This window comes from Herpailurus yagouaroundi, unplaced genomic scaffold, assembly GCF_014898765.1.
Source record: "Herpailurus yagouaroundi ecotype Mexico unplaced genomic scaffold, PumYag 141, whole genome shotgun sequence".
In the NCBI taxonomy this organism is placed as follows: Eukaryota; Metazoa; Chordata; class Mammalia; order Carnivora; family Felidae; genus Herpailurus; species Herpailurus yagouaroundi.
Window position 1 is genome coordinate 46131631 of NW_024412396.1, and position 16008 is coordinate 46147638.

Sequence of the window (16008 nt, forward strand, 5' to 3'; positions counted from 1 at the left end):
TTTCTTTTTCTTTCCTTCTCTCTCTCTCTCTCTCTCTCTCTCTCTCTCTCTCATATCTATGTATTTAAGTCATCTCTACGCCCAGGGTGGGGCTTGAACTCACGACCCTGAGATCAAGAGTCACATGCTCCTCCGACTGAGCCAGCCTGGCGCCACAAGAAAATCTCTTTTAATTCTGTCTCCCAGCACATTAAAAAAAAAAAAAAAAAAAAAAAAATACCGTTAAGACTCTTAAATATAGAGCACAAACCGAGGGTCTCTGGAGGGGTTGTGGGTGGGAGGATGGGCTAAATGGGCAAGGGGCATTAAGGAGGACATCCGTTGGGATGAGCACTGTGTTATGTGTAGGGCATGAAATCACTGGAATCTACTCCTGAAATCATTATTGTACTATATGTTAACTGGGATGTAAATTTAAAAAAAGAATACTTCATAAAAATATACATACTTGCGAAAATGTAAAAAACAGATAAACATAAAGATGAAAATGAGAACCATCTAGAATTTTACTATCTAGAAGTAGCTGTTATTGACATTGGCGAATAATGTGTTCTCCTAGAACACAGAGTACACCATTAAAGCGGGGATAAAACCCTTACTGATGAAGGACTGACGGAAGGTTGTGGCACGCAGACACTCTGGCATACCTATATATGATACGTGTCAAATCTATTGTCATCTAAACTGCAGCAAGTATTTATTTCTACAGGTTGTCACCATTTCGTCATAGGATACGGAGACAGCCTCTTTAAAGAGAAGCTGGAACAGCCCTACTGGTTACCTTTCGTTACCATTGATTTTTAGGGAGAGATTTTCATGAGCAGGGCGTGCTTTTCTCTGTAGGTGGGAGTTTTTGTGTTGTTTTTTTCTAAGTGAAGGAGTATTTGAAATAAGCTGCTACATAGAAAGAGTAGAAGAATGGTATGCTTTTAAAAGAAATATATTCTGTCCCCCTGATGGAAAGGAGAGAAAAGTCGAACAACCAAAGGCTGTGTGTGGTAATGCCTCAAAGATAACTGAATGTCATAGTCTGTCCTGGGCTTTCTTTGTTTCATGTGGCGTATCTGTCTCCTGGCACATCCCCGAGTGCTGTGCCTCTTCTCTCTGCCCCCTCCCCTGTCCCGTGACAGCTTCACACAACTTAGCAGCTCCACATTGCAGAAGTTTGGAGTTCTGCACTGACTCAGACCTTTGATTGTCCCACTTCCTGCTTCAGTTTACGATAACTTGGGTTATTGTCTGGTTTTCAGATCATCGCACCACAAAAACTCCAGCAACAGACATCTCCCTGGATCTGAAAGTATTTGTCCTCTGTGGTGTCGTGATAGTTTCTGAGCATTTGCTTGCTGTCCTCGTTGTCTGAGGCTCAAAATAACTTGGTATGCCACAGCCCTCTCAGCGTCCAATGGGCTGCTTTAAGCGTCCTTAACTGAGGCATTCTCCACGAGCAGTGATGCGCTTCAACCAGTTGGCCAGTAACGACCCCCACAGTTTCTTGTCCTGAGGCCACTGTGGTGTAAACAGAGCAAGTGATGAGAGCTTTGTCCTCTAGCCTCTCTTCCAAGTAAAGAGTGTAGGAGTTGTTTGAAAGGAAGTCTGCATTTTGTGGTATCATTCAGTTTTGGCGTTGTGTCTGTTTAAATTTTAGCCTGGAATTCTTCGGGAGACTCCACCCCTGGAAGAAAGTGAGGATTTTAAAAAGAATGTTAATGCCGAAGCTGCTCATGTTCGTAAAAACATAGGACCTTTGTTGAATATTCTTTGTTACACAGCAGCAGCTTACTGGGTTTCACTTTTGCCATTGTGGTGCCTTCCACTGAGAGACTGGTTGGAATTTTATTAGGCAAATATTGCCAAGTTTTTGATTATTTGATAAGTTTGTATTACTGGAAAGCATTCAAACTTTGATTTGTTGATCTCACAATGTGTTTTTAGTTGTAAGCATCAAATTGAGATCTTTGTATTTCAGTGGTTGAAGAGAGCAGATTTTAATTTGTCGCCAAAAGTCATTAATAAGTAATAATTTATTTTGCTACCTGCTTTACCTGTGAAACATTTGGATTTTACACGATGATGTTCAATAGTTCTGAACCTTGTCTTTTTATCTACAATGTTGGGATAGACAAAGACAGCTTGATGGATTTTTTTTTGTTTTTAGGCAAGATTACAATTAATCTCTTTTTGGAAGGGATTTGGATAAGTCCTTTTCAGTGGGTCTCCCAGTCCTCTTCTTGGTTCCTTACAGAGGGCTGCCTTTTTCCTTCTCCACCTTTCTCCTTTTACTTCTTTCTCCTTTTCCGATGAGATGGGGTTGGGGGAGAGGGTAGCGGTAGACAGGTTTGACTTCTCTAAGTGGAGGGTGAGCAGAAAACTGAGTTCAGGTAAAGAATGAAATGCTGGACCTGAGCTGGGAAAAAAGTTAAAGAGGAAAGAGCTTGGGTGAGAAGTGTGTGGTCTTCAAAAGTAAAACACTAAGGGGAAATTGGGAAATTGCTAACTCTGCCATTACTCCGTCAACTGTTTTTTTTCTGTGACTTCAGCTGCACCAGATAGCCACTGTCTCCCGACCAAAGTCTGGGGACCACTTTTGAGCAATAGTTAACTTGTCAATGTTCTCTTCCTCCCCATAGTAGATGCTCTGTTAATAGAAAGTGTGACTGACCTACTGACTTAACCACAGGAAAAAAGATAGGCTTACTTGTTCCTTAAAACAACCAGCCCAGTTTGCTATCAGATGAGTCCCTCCTTCATTAATTTTGTGAGGAGGATAGGATAATAGGTGGAACACTTAAAAAAAAAAATTATGCACTAGGATCTCTCTTATTTTCTCTAGGGGAATGAAAAGTATGAGAAGCTATTCAGGTTTTAAGATAAGAGGGCACACTGTTGTCTAGCTCCCGGCCAACCATTCTCACATTTCATTTCTGTCCTGTCAATTGGTTGAATTAAACTTGTATCCTGAAATGTTGTCACATTCTTTGAGATTCTTGGAGTCCCCTAGAGGTGGTGTGAAACCACAGCTCAGAATCACTCCTTGGGGATATAGTCCCTTGTCCAGAAAGGCAGTTTAATCTCTCAGGTCTGGAGGGATGTGATCTGGATGCTTGAATGTTTCTCTTCTGCCTTTTCTAGTTTGTTACTTCAGATCTCTGTCCTTAGCACCACGATTTTAAACTTGATTGTCAAGTTCACTTTCTTCTTAATGGTATAAAATAGAGGCAGAGTCATGGTACTTTTTGGGAAGAATTTGTGTCTGTCTTCTGCTATTTCTGGATACAAAAGGCAAAGTAGACCCATTCTTACAGGTTTCAGTGCTTAAAAAACAGGGACAACAAAGATGAACGAGAAAGGAGGGAAGGAATTGGGGGAGGGAGGAAGGAAGAAAGGGCCAGCAAGAAGGCAAGAGTCTGGTTTCTTTCCTTTTTCTTTTTTTTTTTTCCTTTTGAGAGAGAGAGGCGAGGGAGGGGCACAGAGAGAGTTGGAGAGAGAGAGACTCGTAATCAGGCTCCATGCTGTCAGCACCGAGACTGACACTGACGTGGGGCTTGGACTCAGGAACCCTGAGATCATGAACAGAGCTGAAACTAACAGTGACACTTGAATGCTTGAGCCAGCCGGGTGCCCCAAGAGTCTGGTTTCTTAAGCAGTTACTGTTTTTCTTTTACAGAGGGGGGGGGGGGGCCCCGTTTTTTTTTTCTGACATGTTTATTGAATGTAGTGTACCACTCACTGCAGTCATGGGGATTTCAAATCTGGGAGAACACTGTTATCTATAAAATAGTTTCTTAGTTACTGTTTCTCAGATGTTTTTTAGCACAAGAGAAGACACAGTTATTTCAGATTATTTCAAATTTGTTAGTCGTTTTCCTCCAACGGCACAGGACAACATTGTTTTCCTGTGACCTTTAAAAAGGCCACGGGGTCTGTTAGATGCTGGGATGCTCCCTGTAACCCTGTCTAGATTCGGCCCACATTCCCAAATGAGATAATGGATACAAAAATGCTCTCTAGTAAACTGTAAAGTATCATAAGTAGAAGTATTACAAATAGTATCATCTGTAGTCTTTACTATTATTCTCTGCTAGAGTGGGTGACTCTCAATACTCTGTTTAGTTCATGACCTCCATCTGAGAACTGACTGCTTTCGACAATCCTGTTTCCAGGGAATAGCTGTTTCTTGATTATGCCATTTTTTATCTGCTTGGACCTTTTGCAGAAGTAAATGATTTGCATATTGAACAAAAGTTGTAGCATATATTGCATTAAAATGCGTTTCTGACATTTCATACTATTCACAAATACAGGGGTCACTGCCCCTCATATGCGGCAATAATGGTGTATTGGCAATGACCCTAAAGTTCCTGGCCACGTGAAAAATACCTTGCTTTTGTAATCACTATTTCAGAGTCTCAGCCACACTGCTTGTTCAGCAGGGGGACTGCTTCTCTGGCAGCTGGGCTTGTAGCCTCTGTTGAGCTTCTATGTAGAATATTGCTGTTTTGATTTAACTCTTCGCCCTCAGGCTTTTTAATTTGTACATATCCATGTTGAAAGACTGTTCCGAGAGATGTGTGGCCTGGTCTACAGCAGGTATAACTTGCAAGGAGAATTAGGAGGGGGAGAAAGACATTTCTTCCTCTCTCTCCCAGAGTGACTGGAAAGCAGAACCATTTTTGTCTGTTTCAAGTCCTCAAGCCCCTCTGGGGGAAGAGATGCTGCTCCTGCAGATACGGTCCCAACAAGTGCCTCCTTCAGTGGGATGATGCCATGTCACACTTGCAAGCAGGACTGAGCGTGCTTCTGCACTGGCAGCGGCTGCCTCATCAGAAATGCTTCCTTGGATTTCACAGTAAACCTGTACTGACTCTGCGGGAGCTCTAAAACCCTGTCCTGGAGATTTGACATTCGTGGTAGCTTGCTGATAGTTTACACGGACAAGCCACTTGGACTTATTTCAGAACACTACTTGCTTGCTATCAGCGGCTTGTTCCTCTGAAGGGAGGAGATGGGCTAGTTATTGCACGTATTCTAAGACTGCCTGATTAGAGGGACATTTCTTGCTTACGTTGTATTTTCTTTCCCTTCCAACATACAGACCTTCCTCCACTTCGGATGGGTTCCATCCCAAGAAACCCATCCTAAGTTGAAAAGAGTGTAAGTCAAAAGTGCATTTAATACACCTAGCCTACTGAACATCAGAGCTCAGCCTAGCGTACCTTACGTATGCTCAGAACACTTGCATTATTAGCCTCAAGTTGGACGAAATCATCCCACATAAAGCCTGTTAACCAGAAAGTGTTTAATATCTCGTGCAGATTGTTAAACAGTGTACCGAGAGTGAAAAACAATGGCTGTCCGTGTCCTTGTTGCTTACCCTTCGGGTCGCGTAGCAGACCAGGAGCTGCGGCTGGCTGTCACTGCCCAGCATCACGAGCGAGGATCTTAACACGCATCACTAGTGGGGAAAAAGATCACAATTCAAAATTCCAAGTACACTCTCTGTTGCTTCCACACGGTCGTAAAGTCGGAAAATCATTAAGTTGGACTAAGTTGGGGACTATTGAAATCAAATCAAATATATCGAAATCAAATTCTGTGAAATGCTGTGATAAAGTGGAGTCCTAGAATTTGCTTTTAGGAATTTTGGATTGTTTAAAGCTCAGTATTGTAGCTAGGCTAGCAAAAAAGTTCTCCGTTATCTTGGAAGTGATGTCTTGGCTGAATAAGAAAAAGAAGGGTAAGTAAGGTTGCAGTGGAAACACTTGGTTTACCTGATGAAAACATTTGAACTCCTATTAGCACAGAAGTCTCCTCCTTCCAAAGAGATGATATTTAAACTTAATTATTTAGGCATTTTAAGTTGTTTGAAACCAGGGCAAAATCAAGAGTACCCAAACCTACAGTGAAAAGAAAGTCCCAAGTTGTAGCTTCCACGTCAATCAGACTTATTTACACTGCAAGGAAGAAATTTCCTGTCTCCACCTCTAGTAAGTATATATAATCCTCTACTGCATCTGAGGTGAATGAGCTCTTCTACTGGGCCATTTATTAAATGTTAAGTTCAATCCATTGGTGAGTAAATGAACCTAGAGACCATGGTCCATATTTAAAATTTTTTTTTTTTTCAACGTTTATTTATTTTTGGGACAGAGAGAGACAGAGCATGAACGGGGGAGGGGCAGAGAGAGAGGGAGACACAGAATCAGAAACCGGCTCCAGGCTCCGAGCCATCAGCCCAGAGCCTGACGCGGGGCTCGAACTCACGGACCGCGAGATCGTGACCTGGCTGAAGTCGGACGCTTAACCGACTGCGCCACCCAGGCGCCCCGCATGGTCCATATTTAGAGTGTTTGGTTAACCTAAGAATTCTCAACGTTTGTTAGTCTGTGATCTCTCCACTTTAAGGAAAGACAGGCCTAACTGCATAGTTATTTGTTAAAAGTAGCAAAACAAATCACTTACAGGGCAGGAAACAGATGGGTCGTTGCATACTTCTTTCTCTAAGAGATAATCTATGTTGACACCCTGTGTATTTCATTCAAACAAGAGGTTCCAGTCCTTTGCCAGATTCTCTCTTACTGCTTCAGGCGAGCAGGATAGCCACTGGAAGCATTCCTCAAGGTTCTCCTTTCCATACCTTTTCTATCGGATGCCACAGAGGGATTCTGTACACCTGGGACCAGCAGTGGTTGCCTGACTCCTGGGGTAGGAGAGACAGAGGAGCCAAAGGCAGCTTCAGGGCTGGCCTCCTTCCCAGCACCCCACCTCCTTCATTTTTCCGTTCTCCATGCTTCCCTCCCTGCTCTCTGACATCCTGCTCCTCTCCACAGGTGACCTCTTCACCCCCTCCATCCCATGGTCCGCTTGCCTTCGAGATGTTGATTCTTAGTCGTGTCATTCTGTCTCTCCCTTCTCATCCCTTCTTTGCCTGCGAACAGCCTTCAGCTCTTTCTCTGTCCAGCACAGATCTTCCCACCTGTCTCGGGTCTCTCTCATGCTGTCCTGTCTCCAACATGGGGGAGACAAGCATGGGGGAGGGGAGGGTTACCTCATCACTCTCTTATACCTTTCGCCCTTAAGTTTTTTGTTTTTTATTTTTTGAGATATGATGTACATGCAATAAATTGTGTCAATCTGAAGTGTTAAGATTTAGGTTGTTTCTAGTTTGGGCTGCTATGAGTAAGGCTGATGTAAGCAACCTTAGGAAGTCATTTTGTGGACATATATTTTCATTTCTCTTGAAAAAATACCTAGGAGTAGAATTGTTAGATCATAGAGTACATGTATGGGTTTTACTGTATAAGAAACTACCAAACTCTTTTTCCAAAGTGGTTGTGCCATTTTCTACCAGCAATTTATGAGGTTCTAGTTGCTTCACATTCTTATCAGCATTTGGTGTTGTCAGGTTTCGTTTTGTTTTGTTTTTAATTTTAGCCCTTTCTGGTGGGGTAAGAGTGAAACGGTGTCTCGCTATGATTTTAGTTTGTTTTTTACTGAAGTCTTAATGATTTGGGGTATCTTTATATATCTTTTTCATGTGCTTCTTGGCCATTTATGTATCTTTTTTTTTTTTTTTTTGGCAGAGTATCTGTTTTCAAGTCTTGATTGTTTTTCCAAATTATTATTGAATAATCTTTTAATTCTTGATATATACGATTTCAAATATACATTAAAATATACATTATATATTTAAGATATATATTTAAACACAGACACATACATGGTGCCTCTTGATGAGAAGGTTTTGTTTTAAACTTAGGCTTGGTCAGTGCTTTACTGTATGTCATCTAAGAAATCCCTGCCTGGCGTGCCTGGGTGGCTCAGTCGGTTGAGTGTCTGACTTTGGCTCAGGTCATGATCTGGCGGTTCTAGCCCCACGTCAGGCTCTGTGCTGACAGCTCAGAGCTTGGAGCCTGTTTTGGATTCTGTGTCTCCCTCTCTCTCTGCCTCTCCCCCACTTGCTCTCTCACTCTCTCTCTCTCTCTCTCAAAAATAAATAAATGTTAAAAAAAACTTTTAAAGAGGAAAATAAAATTCTAAAAAAAAAAAAAAAAAAAAAAGAAAGAAATCCCTGCCTGTCCAGTTTTGGGAATATATTTTCCAATGTTTACTTAAAGGTACTTTATGGTTTCATCTTTTACATTTAGCTTGATAACCTAACTTTAATTTTGTGTGTGTGTGTGTGTGAAATAAGGCAATTATTGAGGTGACTTTTTTTTCATATGCATGTCTAGTACTATTTATTAAAAGACATTTTTATTAACTGAGCTGGTGTCTTGGTTGAAAATCAGTTGACCGTATATTTATGAGTTCATTCCTGGACTCTCTTCTGTCCCATTGGTCTGTTGTCTGTTCTTATGCCGATTTTATGCTGCTGTCTTGAGTACTAGGGCTTTATAATTTTGAAATCAAATAATGAAGTCTTCCAACTTTGTTCTTATTTTTATAATTGTTTTGACTATTACAGATTGTTTGCATTTTCATGTAAATTTTAGAATCATCTTGCCTTTTTTATCCCCCCATAAAAATACTAGATTTGTAATCTCTATACCCAACGTGAGGCTCAAATTCATGACCCTGAGATCAAGAGTCACATGCTGTACCATTTGAGCCAGCTAGGCTCCCCTATAAAGCTTGCTAGATTTTGATTGGGATTTCATTGAACCTAATTTTCAATTTGTGGAGAATAGACATTTAGGTAATGCTCAGTCTTCTCATCCATAAACCTCTCCACTTAATTTCTCTCAGCAACATTTGGCAGTTTTCAGTAGAGAGGTTTCTCACATCTGTTAGGTGTGTGAGATTTTTTTATGCTTCTGTAAATGATCTTTTAAAATTTCATTTCTTAATTGTTTACTTACTATTTGTATATTGACCTGCAAACCTCCTAAATCACTTGCTAGTTTTAATAGTGTGTGTGTGTGTGTGTGTGTGTGTGTGTGTGTGTGTGTTGTATGGGATTATTGATTGACATAGATCATGTAGATGTTTAAATAATGATGGTTGTACTTTTTCCTTCCCATCTTTATACCTTTTTGAAGATTCATACTATTCACCAAGATTTGTTTTTCTTGGCCTTACTGAACTAGCTTAGAACTTTCAGTATAAGACTAACCAGAAGGGATGAGACTGAAATCTTTGCCTTATTTGTGATTTCAGGAAAAAAGTATTCAGTGTTTCCCTGCTCCGTTTATACCTAATTTTTTTACACAGTGGCTTTTGCTCTTAACTCCTGTAATTCTTTAATCTCCTTACTTCCAAGTATACAGAGCTAAGCCAAATGTTCCTGGGCTTTCCTTTGTTTGTGACATTTGTGCTACATTATCCTCGTTCTTCTCTTTGTTTTCTGCCTCATCTCCCCGAAAATTACCTCCTCCTTCTCTTTTTCTTCTTCATTCTCTCACCTCCATGGAAATACCTTCTTCTCTTTCACTGGCTTTCTTATTATTATTCATTTCTTCTTCTTTTTGTTTATTTATTTTGTGAGAGAGGGGCAGAGAGAGAGGGAGAGAGAGAGAATCCCAAGCAGGCTCCCATCTATCAGCACAGAGCCCGACGTGGGGCTTGATCTCACAAACCGTGAGATCGTGACCTGAGCTGAAATCAGGAGTAGGATACTTAACCAACTGAGCCACACAGGCTCCCCTGTTCATTTACTCTTACAGCACGTATTTATGGATCAGACGCTCTGTGGTCAAGTGTGCTGGTATCTGGCACCGTACAGGTTGGTAAGGCCTGGTCTCTGTCCCCAAAGAGCTCACCCCAAAGCATGGGAAGTGCTTTGAAAGAGCGGATGGCTCCTTGGAATCCCTTGGCGGGGGTGGACATCTCACCTGGTCTAGGGGGCAGAGGGAAAGCCTTCTGGGCAGGGGCCTGCACTGCCTCTGCCCTCTGCATGTGCAGTTACCCAAGATCAGAGGTGGCGCTCCTTTTATTCCTCTGCATGTGGTCATACCTGTTCTCAGTCATTTCCAAGCCATCCCTGAGCAGTTTCCACATCCAGCCAGAAACACAGGTGTTGTTGGGATCACTGTGGTGCTTAGCCCTTTGTGTCCTCTGTGGCTTTCTGTGAAGAGCTAGCCTAATAGTTCTTTAGCACTTGATGGTAGTAACTTGTTTGTCTTTTCAGGGACTCTACAGAATTTTATATGCATCAGAAACGATGTTTTTGAATAAACGAGCTCCTTGAAAACTATTGTTTTTTTCTTTGTGCCCTGTATTTTATTACTAGATGGATTTTTAAATTAGTTGAATTATGAAAATGACTTGGGAACATATTAATTTTCCAAGATAATTTTTGTGTTGGAATGTTCCCGTGAGGGCTCTTTTCCCTCCAAGCTACTGGACAGTAGTAAGTAGCTTTCTGGCTTTCTGTCTTGTTGCTGTTGGAAGAGCAGACTCATGTTCGTGAGCTATACTTCTTCAAGATTTCTGCCTAGGGTTTTCATTCTGTTTCTTTATCTAAACTGTCTTTTTCTTTGCTTGTCAGAATGCATCTCTTATTAGAAAGCTCTGCTAATTCTTGTAAAGCCATAATGATGTCACAGAATGCATTTCTTAAAGTAGGTACCAACTAAGGATTAATGTATTTTCAGATCATTCAATTATAAAGCTATGAACAGTGTCTTAATGCTAATGGAATAGATACATGAAGGGTTGTTTAGTGATTTCACCGGAATGAAGGTGAAGCAATTAAATGCATTAAATATATACAAATTGAATTATATATTTCTTGTTTCAGGCAAATGTATGCTACCTAGTATCCATTAAATGTGTCTGCATAGCTTTACTGTGCTGAAAAATGATGTGAGTCTGTAAACCTAATTATGTAATGAGAAGTCTGTTATCAGCATTTTATTCACTGAGTTTTTATCATTTACCAAATTTACATTACTTTGAAAGGTAAAGAACTTATCTTTTATTACCAATGGATTTTTTATTTCTATCCTTACAGAGAGGAGTGTAGTGATTATTGAAGGTATTTATGTATCAGATAAAAATCGATGTATGTGTGTGTATGTTTTATTGTCATTTCTTTAATGCCCTAAAAATTCAGTTATTAGCATATAGTCAACAGGAGAAATCGGTGTTTTAAATATAATGTACACTAGGATGTAAACATTTGTAATATTCTTAATTAAAAATAAAATAAATATGGTTTTCAGTATAAAAGTGAAATGAAAAGACAGGATTATATATGCACCTGCTTACACTGTTGGACCGGGAGCAGTTTTTGAGCCTTACTCCCCAGACGTTGTATTATTACCCTTTTTGTTTTTAAACTCAAGTTAGTTTGTTTGCTTGTTTTCCCTTAATATATGATTACAAATGCTTTACCTTTATTATAGCTAATAAGAGTTCATCGTGATTCAGGATCAGTGTTTTTCAGTGCTGAGAAAGATTTGAGAAGTCCTTCTGAAGGACTGCCATAGTGTGGCTCCCTTGGCCTTATTGAGGGCCTCACAATGGAGGATCCATTTCCCCATAGATTGAGATTTAGTAGGTATAAATTTTTCTCATTGATTTATTCTCTTAATTCCTACCTTTTCAATTATCTTACCATCTTTTAGGCAGAGTCTTGGTTGTGAGAGATTTTTTTTGGTAATGCCCTTTGTCTTGTTCTCTAGGCAGAGTGCCTGCTTGCCCTCACAGGGAGGGGGCTGTCCCACAGGGAAGCCAGGTAATTCTGCTATGGCCATTGCAAATCAGGGGACCTCTTTTGATTATTTCTGATGTTTTATTTATTTTCTTGTTCTCTCTGCCCAGATTGGCCAGATAGAGTTAGATCTGACAAGGTCAGCTGCAAACATGTGATATTTTCAATCACAAGTTGGCCAATCAGGAGGTTTCTATTTAGTTACTTGAACTAGGTCACCAGACACATTGTGTTAATCCTTTAGTTTAAATGGGCCATCTGTTGAGTCACCCTGGTAATTGTTCCCTTTTTGAATGCCTGTGGACCCAAGTTAAGCTGCAGCCAAGGGTGTTAGGAGTCTTTTCAAAGAGACTAATGCACTGCACCGTGGGCCCCTCTCAACTGAAACTTGCTCTTGGGGAGTCTCTGTTGCCCACTTACTTGCTTCTGTATTCCTTTTCGTCAGTTGTGAGAGTTGTTCTGTGTTGTTGTTATTTTAATTGTGAGAGTTTGAGATTGTAAAAGTTGAGGGTCATGCTTACTGAGGATAATTAGAAAAAGGGAGAAGAGGGTTTGGGAGTAGGAAAAAGAGGCCAAACATTTGTCAGTAGCAATAGTTTATTTCTTTGCTGGGAAGCTTTGGGAAAGGGAAGGGAGAGAATGGACAATAAACCTATTCCGTGTATTTGGGCTTTTCTGTCCCTCGGGAGAGGCCCTCCGAAGGGTATAATGGGGGAAGTCAGAGCTGAGGGTTTTAGCAGAGTAATTTAAATGAGCTGCCCAAAGCATCTGAATTGTGCATTTTACTTTGTGTTAACTGATTTTCTGGGGAGATCTGGAAAGTAAGAGTCAAAAACATGGAGTGTGAAGTCTGGAAGGCAGTGGCCACGTAGATGGAGAGCCAGACTGAGACAGACCTCTGTAAGTATGTTATCTGTGAAAAAGAAATACCAACTCTGTCCTGGGCCCTCTTCTCTCCCGAGGTGATGTCATCGAGTTCTGTGACTCTCAGTGCCATCCGTGTGCCTCTGTGATAACCACTTCTGGATCTCCAGCTCAGACTTGCTTCAGATTTAGATCTTCAGCAGCCTCCCTGGTGTCTCCACATGTCTAGTGGACATGGTTAACACAGAGTTCTTGGTTTCTATGTAAAGTGAGCCTGGTCTCCCAAACCTCTGGTTTTAACGCTGAAGTTCCCACCTCTCGGGAAACCTCTCAGTCCTAGGCAGACCAGCATGGTTGGCCCTCTGACTTATAGTCCTTAAACCTGGTTCTCTGCCACTCTGAATTTCTCAGGAGAATCATCCACCTAGAACCATCCACCCATCTCGACATTCAAGAGTTGCCCTTAATTCATCGTGTTATACATCCAGCAGTATGTCATGCTGCTTGCTGACATCTAAATTTTGAGCGTGCCTTGTTGTCTCTACCTTCAGAAACACCCACCTCTCTCCATTTCTCCCCATTTCTGCTGATCCCACCTTAATGCATGCCATGTGCATCTCATGCTGGGTCATGTCACGAGACAAGGCCATGGAACCCTGCAGCTGCTTCATGTTGCTCTTACCAAGGCCTCCAAGCTTCCTTACAGTCTATTGCCATCTGTCTCTCCTACCCCAAGCCACTCCCCCTCCCCTCCAGCCATATTGGCTTTCTTTACTTTGGGCTTGCAAAGTCCGTTCATATTTTACATCTTTCCACTTGCTCTTCCTTCTGCCTGGAATGTCCTTCTTTTGGGCAGCAGATTCCTTCTTGACATTTAAGTCGTCTTATCTTAAATGACTTCTTCACAGAGAGGCCTTCTTTGACTGACCAATTGACGAGAGTAAGCAACCAGCCATCTTCTGTACAAGAACGTAAGCTCTTTGAGTGATGGTTTTGCCATCCTCACCATCCTATCCCCAGGTTTTAGAACAATTCACAGAGAAGTTATCCAGGAAATATTATTTTTTTTTTAATTTTTTTTTTAACGTTTATTTATTTTTGAGACAGAGATGGAGCAGGAACGGGGGAGGTCACAGAGAGAGGGAGACACAGAATCTGAAACAGGATCCAGGCTCTGAGCTGTCAGCACAGAGCCCGATGCGGGGCTCGAACCCACGGACCGTGAGATCATGACCTGAGCCGAAGTCGGACGCTTAACCGACCAAGCCACCCAGGCGCCCCCGGGAAATATTATTAATTGAAGTGGAGAATAAATTTAATTACCTCAAGGCATCTAATTAAAACTTTGAAGGAAAGAAGATTTTGAAAGATTTTTAGCAAGCAAGTGGAAATTGGGGGGTATCTGTTATTGCTGCTACAAAATGTATAGAATCTCGTTGAGGTAATGCCATATAATGACATCATCCTTTATGTTAGTTAAAATTCTTTAAGAACCTTTTCAGGTTTATTCACAAATATATTTTCCTGGGGTGCCTGGGTAGCTCAGTTGATTAAGTGTCCCACTGCAGCTCAGGTCATGATCTTACAATTCGTGAGTTTGAGCCCTGAGTCAGGCTCTGTGCTGACAGCTCAGAGCCTGGAGGCTCTTTCAGATTCTGTGTCTCCCTCTCTCTCTGCCTCTCTCCTGCTTGTGCTCTCTCTCTCAAAAATAAATAAACGTTAAAAACAAACAAAACAAATATGTTTTCCTATGTCCTATATTTCCTTTGAGTTATAAGTCATTCAGTGGTCAGCTGAATTATATTAAATTAAATTAATATTAAAACTCCAAGAGCAGTTTTCAAGACTACCCTGAGTGGAAAAGTAGAATTGTCATCATGTACATCAGTCTGTGGGCCATGAAGAGAGCCTGGGAGCCTTCCTCACTTGACTTTGACCTAAGGGACTAGTTTTGGAACTTGGGTAGTTATAAACCATTGCATTTCAGTGTTAAAGATACTTCCATAGCAGGGTCTGAGCCTCCGGACCCTGGCACTTGAGGCCAGGCAGTTCTTTGTGCTGGAGCTGTCTTACTGTAGCATGTTAGCAGTCTCCCGTGGCCTCCACTCCCTGGATGCCGGTAGTACTGCTCCCCATTTATAACAACCACAGATGTCTCCAGATACTGCCAGATGTCCCCCTGGGGACAAAATTGAAACCCACTACTCTAAACAGTTACTGTATTTTCTTCCGTATGCTTTACTCTGGGAAATTACTATGTAAAAAAACCAAATAGATGGCTGGTTTTGGGGGCTGGGAAGAGGAGGGAATGTAGCAGACTTTTAAAAAGCTATTATAAAGAAAGATTCTTCATCTTACATCATTACTAAGTTATAAGAATCTATTTTCAACTTAGCATGCCTCTCTAATTCCACGGTAAGCTTTGCGTTAGAAACCCTAAAATATTCTGAAGGAATTTGTTCTTTCAGTGTTTCTATATTTTTCGCCTGCTCCCATCACCATGGAGCCGAATGCTTTGAGAGACATGTTAGGTTAAAAACAGTAATGACAGAAGAGGAAAAAATGTGTTTCTTCTGTTTCATTTTTCCTTCTTTTCAGTTCTTTACCTCTCAGTCAACTGAGTGGGATCTTTAATTTGAACGTTTTAAAATTGGGCATCAAGGTAGGAAAAGCATCTTTTTCAGAGCATTTTTCCCCCCTGGAAAATGCTCATGTCAGAATTTGAGCGGACCTATGAATTGATACTCCAAGATCATGGGACACGTACCAGAACTGTGTAGGGAGAGAGCCTTTTTCCTTGGCCTGCTCCCATTTTACAGATTTATGTGCATCAGAGGTCACATTGAATTGCTTATTAGGATTCTTCTACATCATATAGAATTTTTTTTCCCTGCATAGAAAGCAAATATCAGAATGTATGTATGCTTGTTTTTAGTGTAGAACTGATTGATTGTTTGAATAAATGTAGTTTGCATCAACTTTCTTAACTGAGAACTTAGCATAGTATTGTGTATGAAGCATTAAGTAACCAGAGATCACCTATTAATTGAAGAATTTGAATTTCTAATCTCCTTCATTAGTAGTGGAGATGTTGCAGATTGATGTTGCACATAGTATGCTTGAACTTGAATCAGTCGTTTCCTATGCACAGGAAACCAGAGATGGCTCACTCAGACTGTCCTTTGTATTTTTCAGGTGAGGTTTTTATTTGAAATTCATACCCTGGCGCAGTTATATACTTTGAGCTTGACCCATCTGAATGGAACATTCTGCTCATTACTTTCACATGTGCCAAGGATTAATATCAAATCAGAGAAAACTTCCCCCCCCTCATATTTATGAACATAGTATCTTCTGTTAGTTCTAGGAACATGTACTAATGTTATTTCTGTTCAGCAAAGGTGGTTTGGAGAATTCTTCTGCTTAAAAACTGCATTTTTTCTAAACAGTTTAATGTCTTTTAATATTAATTATTAATCCCATGGTGG

At 40.9% G+C, this 16008-nt stretch overlaps 1 protein-coding gene across 8 annotated transcripts in view; it reads left to right on the forward strand.

The window, feature by feature from the left end:
• Positions 1-16008, forward strand: part of SIPA1L1 (signal induced proliferation associated 1 like 1) — a 365218-nt gene that overhangs the window by 187020 nt on the left and 162190 nt on the right. The window lies entirely within an intron of this gene.